This window comes from Camellia sinensis, chromosome 13 (assembly GCF_055761805.1).
Source record: "Camellia sinensis isolate YWXY chromosome 13, ASM5576180v1, whole genome shotgun sequence".
Lineage (NCBI taxonomy): Eukaryota > Viridiplantae > Streptophyta > Magnoliopsida > Ericales > Theaceae > Camellia > Camellia sinensis.
The window spans coordinates 115197552-115205296 of record NC_138973.1 but is presented as its reverse complement, the minus strand read 5'-3'; the positions used below and the strand labels follow the sequence as shown (position 1 = coordinate 115205296).

General features: G+C 34.7%; 1 long non-coding RNA gene across 1 annotated transcript; it reads right to left on the bottom strand.

Moving 5' to 3' along the window:
• Positions 1-359: 359 nt before the first annotated feature.
• Positions 360-2457, bottom strand: LOC145806392 (uncharacterized). Its single transcript, XR_014349430.1, has 2 exons — positions 1367-2457; positions 360-669 (listed from the first exon to the last, which is right to left on the bottom strand). It is a non-coding gene; the product is annotated as an uncharacterized LOC145806392 (long non-coding RNA).
• Positions 2458-7745: the final 5288 nt, after the last annotated feature.

Here is a 7745-nt window from a genome sequence, read left to right as displayed (position 1 = left end):
TCGCTAAAAATGTTATTTGAGACGACAAAAAATACCGTCGCCAATAGTCTTTTTTTTAAAAAAAACACTTCTTTTTGCGACGGTGTTGTGCCGTCGCAAAAAATATAAAAAATATAAAATTTTCTATTTTTTGCGACAGTGTAACGCCGTCGCAAAAACTATTAAAAAATAATAAATTTTCTATTTTAAATAATAAAATTTCTATTTTTTGCGACAGTATAATGTCGTCGCAAAAAGTAAAACCTGTGACAAAATTAATAAAAATATTAAAATTTTCTATTTTTTCCGACGGTGGTGCCGTCTCTCTCACCGTCTCTCTCTAAGAGCTGATTATTTACATTCTATTCACAAAAACATCATAACAGAAAATAAAAATAAAAATTTAAATTGATCAAACCATCAAATTCAATATTTTACAAAGAACAATTAAACTGTACATGTTCATAAAAGCATATTTAAATTATAAAATTCACCCAAATCCTAAAAAAAAATAAAATAATAAAATAAAATCAAAAATTCACCAATCAGCACATTGGATATTTAAATGCTCTTACAAAAATTAAAAAATTTCCAACAAGATCTCACTTTTGAGCCTATTTCAAAAATCAAGCTCCAAATTCCTTACTTCTAGAATCAGATCTTCCCCTCGGCAAAATTTATCCTTTTGACCTACAAATAAATAGATAACAGTTACAATATGAAACATGCCAAAATTTAAAATAAAAATCGCCCTATACATAGATAGAAGGAACAAAAACTGAAATCAAAATTTAAAATAAAAATTCAATTATATAATAAGGATTAATTTGGACATAAAAAATATGTGCCATAGTTTCGCCGGATGAAATGTATGCTTTATATAATAAAATAGATAATTCATATCCTTGGGTCATGGTCAATTATAGAATGTGGAGTGAAATGTTATTTTGACCATTGAACCACTAGCAAGCCCATTCTTCCAACCTTTTAAATATATGAAATTTAACAAGACCATCTAGAAAGTTCTTCAAGACCTGTAAGTGTACCACTCTAGCATTGTCTTGACACTTGTCGATGGTGTTTTTTGCGCAACACCTCTTTTTTCCAATGCATGTTCTCACATGTTCCCTTTGTGTTGCTTAGCAATGTAGGCCTGATGATTTCTTGGCTTCAATTATTCTTTTCAATCTTCAAGCTTAATCTTTTTTTTTCTTTCTTTTTTTAACAATTGGTGGGAGGAGATAGGGGAAAGAAAATTCCATCGCACAGCAATGAGGACTTGAACCCCAATTTATTAATAACCCCATTTGCATGGATGGACCCTAATTTATTGATAGGACAATTAACACATGATACAATTAATATACAGAAGAGAGTTGTAACTTACACCGGTGATGTGGACAGTAGAAATTCTGGTTGTAATCTTTGTAGCAGTATCCCACAGAAGGGGCATAATGGTTTTGAAAGTAGTTCTAGCCTTGAAGATTCAGTAGAGATCTTGAAATCTGAAGGATAAGAGGGCATTCTGAATAGAGCCTGGGGTCCCATATTTGAAGTCCGTCTCTGACAACACAAGCAAAACCATGAAGTAGTAGTAGTAGGGTAGACCTGCATGGAAGCAGCACACCGGAACAGTTTGTGTCTCTGACTAACTCCATCGCTGCAATTCACACCTCGGCAGAAAGCATATTCTGTAGATTCAAATGGAACAGGTGCTGAACAATAGCTACATTGCTGTTGAAGAAAATACAGATTATAAGATCGTATTGAATAATAAGAAAATAATGTGTGTGTCAGCAGGCAATATTCAATCATACAACAAAGCATGGCACTTTGAAAGTGCCGTGTTCTATAAGCACCTAAAACATTCAAAAAAATAGTAGACCGTCATTACAACCATCTGTTCGACTCTGAAAGAACCATGCAACTCACGGGAAAGGATTTCCTCTTGAAATTAGAAGAATATTACAAACACACTAAACTACGGAATGCTTCATGAAGCAGAAATTGGATACTGACAATACGGTAGGCAGCCTTGAGTTACTGCTATCAAAATTGTTATAAGGCTCTAAAAGGAGGTACACAACTACGTATCCAAAGGTTGCAATAGTCTTGAGTCAGAATACTTCTTGAGCTTCCAGAAAACCTTGAAAGTACTTAATTCTACCAAAATAAATTTGTATAAAATGGTGAACTTTCAAAATAATGAAAAATGCTTAATTCACAAAATATAAACAAACAAAAAACACTGAAATGCCTCTCCACAATTATAGCAGATGTAACTCCTTGTTGATGGAGGGGCATTTAAGCAATCAGGCGATACAAGTGTAGTGGAATCCCTGAGCCAGAATGTAATGCAAACCGGATTTGGCTCTACAAGGGGCATACGTCAAAGAGGTTGAATGATATGAAAATATTTAAGTAAAAGATAATCAAGAAATTAAGAAAGAATAATGAGTTGATTAAGTCAAGACCATGACCCAAAGCACTCCCCAGTCATATGATTATTCTCAAAATTATGCATCTTGAGATTCTTAAATGATTCAACAACAAAAAGTATTAAAATAGACAAACAGAGAGAAAATTTGGAGATCGGGTGATACGAAAATAAATGAGTAAGTGATAATCAAGAAGTCAAGAAAGGGTAACGATTTAATTAATTATTACAAATTTAATATTGATTATCTGTTACATAAAAGTAAAAGAGGATGATCATGATTTGATCAAAAAGTCCAAAAACACACACCACGCACAGACTAATATAGTCAGCCATTTTTATATTCTCTTGCAAATCATACCTAAAGTTCATCAGAAAACTGAACCACCTAGTAATCCCAATTGTCAATAGTTGCCATTTGGAATTATATATAACCATTGATCAGATAATGTAGGAAGGAATAAGGATGACGATGATGAATCAATGGTTTCCACAAATGGCTATAAACAACTCAATAATTCTAGTCTAACAAAATTAGCCACCCCAATTGAAAATAACAAACCTTTTGTTTAGAAAATGAAACATATACATGTATGTATGTGTATAGATATGCACACACACACACACACACACACATATTTATATAATTAGGGGGTGAAACTAAACTGTATTGTGATCACAAACTTCAAAAAATAACCACCATCAACTCAAATTTGTGATATTCATACTGGATTACATGCTTGACAGTACAAGTAGGATTAACTCCTTTATCCATTCTTGGAAAAATATAAAAAGTGAAAACTTGTTAAAAAGAAAATCAAACCAAACTAAGTCTTGTGTTGGTTTTCATTTTTTGCCTTTCCGCTCTGTCAAGAGCTATATATACAGTTAAATTAAATAAATTGAAATCTTATTTCACTACAACATTGCATATCAGTTTAGTCTATTCCTCTTACATTTCCATTTATAGTGATCATATATCAAATGGAAAACCAAATGGTGACAAAACGTAAGGTAAAAACATTTCCTTGGAATTTAGATGATACATAAAGGTAGTCATCAATCACAACCAAAAAATGTACCAAGTGCTGCTTCCGCTACATCTAAATAGATGAAGTTGAAACACCTGAATTAATTTGAATTAATTTGTAAAATGCTAAATTTACAGCAGAAAACATATAAACTATTCCTCTTCAAATGTTCTTTGAAAGCAAACTCTCAAATTTCAATTTTGGGCCTCAACTAAGCCAATTTTACAGTCTTTCCTAACTACTCTAACGCTAAAAAAATTACTGAAGGTTTGTGAAGTTCTTGATTTCATGGACTTTTCTATTAGGAAAATTTGTTAACAATAATATCAACTAGCAGTGATTAAACTACTAGATTAGCTATGCAATGATAACAAACATTAAACACAAAAAAAGGAAAGAAAGTAACTGAAATTTAAAGAACATAAAAACACAAGTCAGCAGAGAGGCTGGTATGAGTAGCAGTACTAGGCAGATCTGTATGGGAAAAACAGATCAAGAAAAAAAAACAGATCATATATATATATGTAACAGATCAAAAACCCCCCTATATACACTCACAGATGTATATATATATATATATATATGTGTGTGTGTGTGTGTATGAAAACCCCCTATATCCGAAATCCCGACACAGAGAGAGAGAGAGAGAGAGAGAGAGATACCCTTTGAAATCGGCGGTGAGGGAAGATCGCCGGTGAGGGAGGAGTGGCGGTGAGGGGCGAGCAACCGTCAATGTCGTTTGTGAGAGAGAGAGAGGGGGAGGCAGCAGCGGCGGTAAGGGAGGAGGATCGACAGTGAGGTACGAGCGACGGTGAGGGAGGATCGGGAGTGAGGGAGGATCGGCGGTGACGGATGATCGGCGCCGTCGTTGTGTGAAAGAGAGAGAGAGGAAGGCGAAACCCTAGATGGAGAGAGAGAGAGAGAGAGCGAGCAGGAGGAGAGGAAGGCGAAACCCTAGATGGAGACGGCTCTGTGTGTTTGTGTTTGTGTTGTGTGTGTTGTCAAACAAAACCCTACACACACCCACAAGTAGTTAATGAATTTTTTATTAAAATAAAAAATTATTAAAATAATTTTTATAGTTGATGAATTTTTTTTTTTCATTTGGTAAAGTTAAAAATTTATTTGTTTTATATTTATTTTAATGAATAAAAAATTATTATTATTTTTTTATTTGGTAAAAGTAGGAATAATATTTTCCATTAAAATAAAGTTAATTTTTTGTGGTTAATGAAAAAGAGACAAGATAGATGAGAGAAGAGATAAATGAATGAGATAGAGAGAAGAGAGACAGAGAGAGAAGATATATGAAAGAGATGAGCGAGAGAGCGAGAGAGAAAAAAATAAGAGAGAGAAAAGAGAGACAGAGAGAGAAGATATATGAAAGAGATAGAGAGAAGAGAGATGGACGAGAGACATAGAGAAAAAGAGAGAGATAGACAGACATAGAGAAAAAGAGAGAGATAGATAGATAGAGAAGACAACTTTTCTAAAATTTTGCTGATATTTCTTCACCATACCCTCCATCCTCACCTACCCAAGAGACGACAGGTATCGGAGGGAAAGTCGGAGGGAGGGAAGAGGGGGTAGTCGAAGTTGAGAGAGAAGAGAGAGAACCAGAGGTTTCGCCATTTGTGAGAGAGACAGGTGGTTCGAATGGCATCAAGAGTAGGGAGAAATGAGAGGATGAGGAGGAGGATGAGGTCCGGGAAGTCATTCAGGTTAGGAACGGTGGTGAAGTCACCGATTGTCTCCGACGTCGCCGTCTATCTCGAGAGAGGGGGGTAAGAACAGATTAGGGATTTTTGGGTTTGAGAGATTGGGGATTTTTTTGCTTTTGGGGGCGAGGGAGCGGGAAAGCTAAAAAAAGAAGGGCGGGAACAAAAAATATTTTAATGAAAAAAAGATGAAAGAGAGATAGTGGTGGTGGTGGTGATAGCGAAAGAAATTAGTGGTGAAGTTGTGGTAGTGGTAGTGTAAATGGAGTGGTAGGGGTGAAAGAGAGGTAATGGTAGTAGTAGTGGCAGTAGTGGTAGTGGTGGTAGTGGAGTGGTGGCAATGGTAGTAGTAATGGTAGTCGTAGAGGTGAAGATGGTAAAAGAGATGAGTAGTGAGAGAGAGAGAGATGAGTGAGAGACAGATAGATGAGAGAAAGCGAGAGAGAGAGATAGAAACAGAGTGATGAGCGAGAGAGAGACAAAGTGGTCGCTAAAAGTGCATTTTCTTGTAGTGGAGAGCTCAGTAAATAGAGAAGCGATGAGGGAGAGAGTGAGTAATGTGAACACAATGGGGGAGATAGACAAACAGACAGACAGACACATAGAGAGAAAGAGAGAGAAACAAAAGAGTGAGAGACAAACAAACAGACACAGAGAGAGAAAGAAAGAGAGAAAAGCGATAAGTGAGAGAGAGATAAAGAGAGAAAGAGATATAGAGAGAAAGAGATATAAAGAGACAGAGAGACAAAGAGAGAAAGAGACAGAGAGAGACATATAGAAAAATAGAGAGAAACAAGAGATAAGAGAGACATATAGAAAGAAAGCGAAAAGAGATGAACGAGAGAGAGAATAGAAAAATAGGGAGATAGAGAGAAGAGAGATGAGCGAGAGAAACAGAGAGAGAAAAAAGAGATGAGCGAGAGAGACAGAGAGAGAAAAGAGATGAGAGAGATAGAGAGAAGAGAGATGGGCGAGAGAGACATAGAGAGAAGACAAATGAGAGAGATAGAAAGAAGAAAGATGAACGAAAAACACACAGACAAACAGACAAACAGACAGATAGACAAACAGACAGAGAAAGAAGAGTGATGAGTGAAAGAGAGAAAGAGAAGAGTCGTGGTAGTTAAATGGCATTTGCAGTAGTGGTAAATGTGGTAGAGAAGATGGGTGGTGAGAAAGAGAGATGAGTGAGAGACGAATAGAGAAAAGAGATAGAGAGACAGAGAAAGAGACAGAATGATGAGCGAGAAAGAGACAAAGTGGTCACTAAAAATGCATTTTCTTGTAGTGGATCGATAAATCGAAAGGGAGCTCAATAAATAAAGAAGACAGATAATTCAAAACTCTTTTCAAAACTTAATTCAAATCAATTTTTTAAATATTTTAAAAATATTTTAATTTTGTGAGAGACAGATAAAGAAGAGAGATAGAGAGAGAGAGAGAGAGAGATAGAGTGATGAGCGAGAGAGAGAGAGATAGACAAAGTGGTTGCTAAAAGTGTATTTTCTTATAGTGGATCGATAAATCGAGAAGGAGCTCGATAAATAGAGAAGATGGGAGTAAGAGAGTGAACAAGGCAAACATAGTGAGGGAGAAATAGACAAATAGACAAGTAGACAGAGAGAGAGTGAGAGAAGAGTGATGATTGAGAGAGAGATAAGAAGAGAGAGATAGACAGAAAAAGAGATAGAGAGAGAGATGGAGAGATAGAAAAAAAGAGAGAAACAAGAGATAAACGAGAGATAGACAAAAAGAAAGAGAAATAGAGCGAAAAGAGATGAGCGAGAGAGAGACACAGAAAAAGAGAGAGACAGAAAGAGAAGAGAAATGAGCGAGAGATATAGAGAAAGAGATAGAAAGATAAGAGAGAGAGAGAGAAAAAAGAAATGAGAGAGATAGAGAGAAGAGAGATAGGCGAGAGACACAGAGAGAATGAGAGAGAGAAACAGGCAGACATAGAAAGAAGAGTGATAAGTGAAAGAGATAAAGAGAAGAGAGAGAGAGAGATAGAGACAGAGAGACGGGAAGATGAAAAAATGAATGAAAAGAGAAATGGTATATCAAAAGAGTAAGACGACATTATTTTTTTTAATTTTTTTTAATTTTTTTTGCGACAGAAAAATACCGTTGAATTTATTCAAACCATTTTGTGACTGTATATATATGAAGCTATCTCAAAACCGCAATCACTATGCTAGGTTAGAGTTTTCCAAAAACTCTTTTGAGAAAATTAAACTTTCTTGTTTTCTATGTTATATTGTTTTTACTGAATTTTTTAAATATTTTAAGTATTTTTTAAAATTTTTAGACACACCTAACATAAATACACCTAAAAATTAAAAAAATTGTAAAAAAAATCTTTTAAAAATTCACTAAATACCAAAAATACAATAATTCAATACATTTTTTTGTATTTTTATGTATTTATTAATTTTTAAAAATATTTTTTCATAATTTTTTTATTTTGTAGATACATCTAAGTAAGGTACATCTAAAAAAAATATTTAAAATTTTAAAAATATTCACTAAAAAAAAAACACGAAAGTCACTTTTTGCGACGGCAGAAAATGCCGTCTCAAA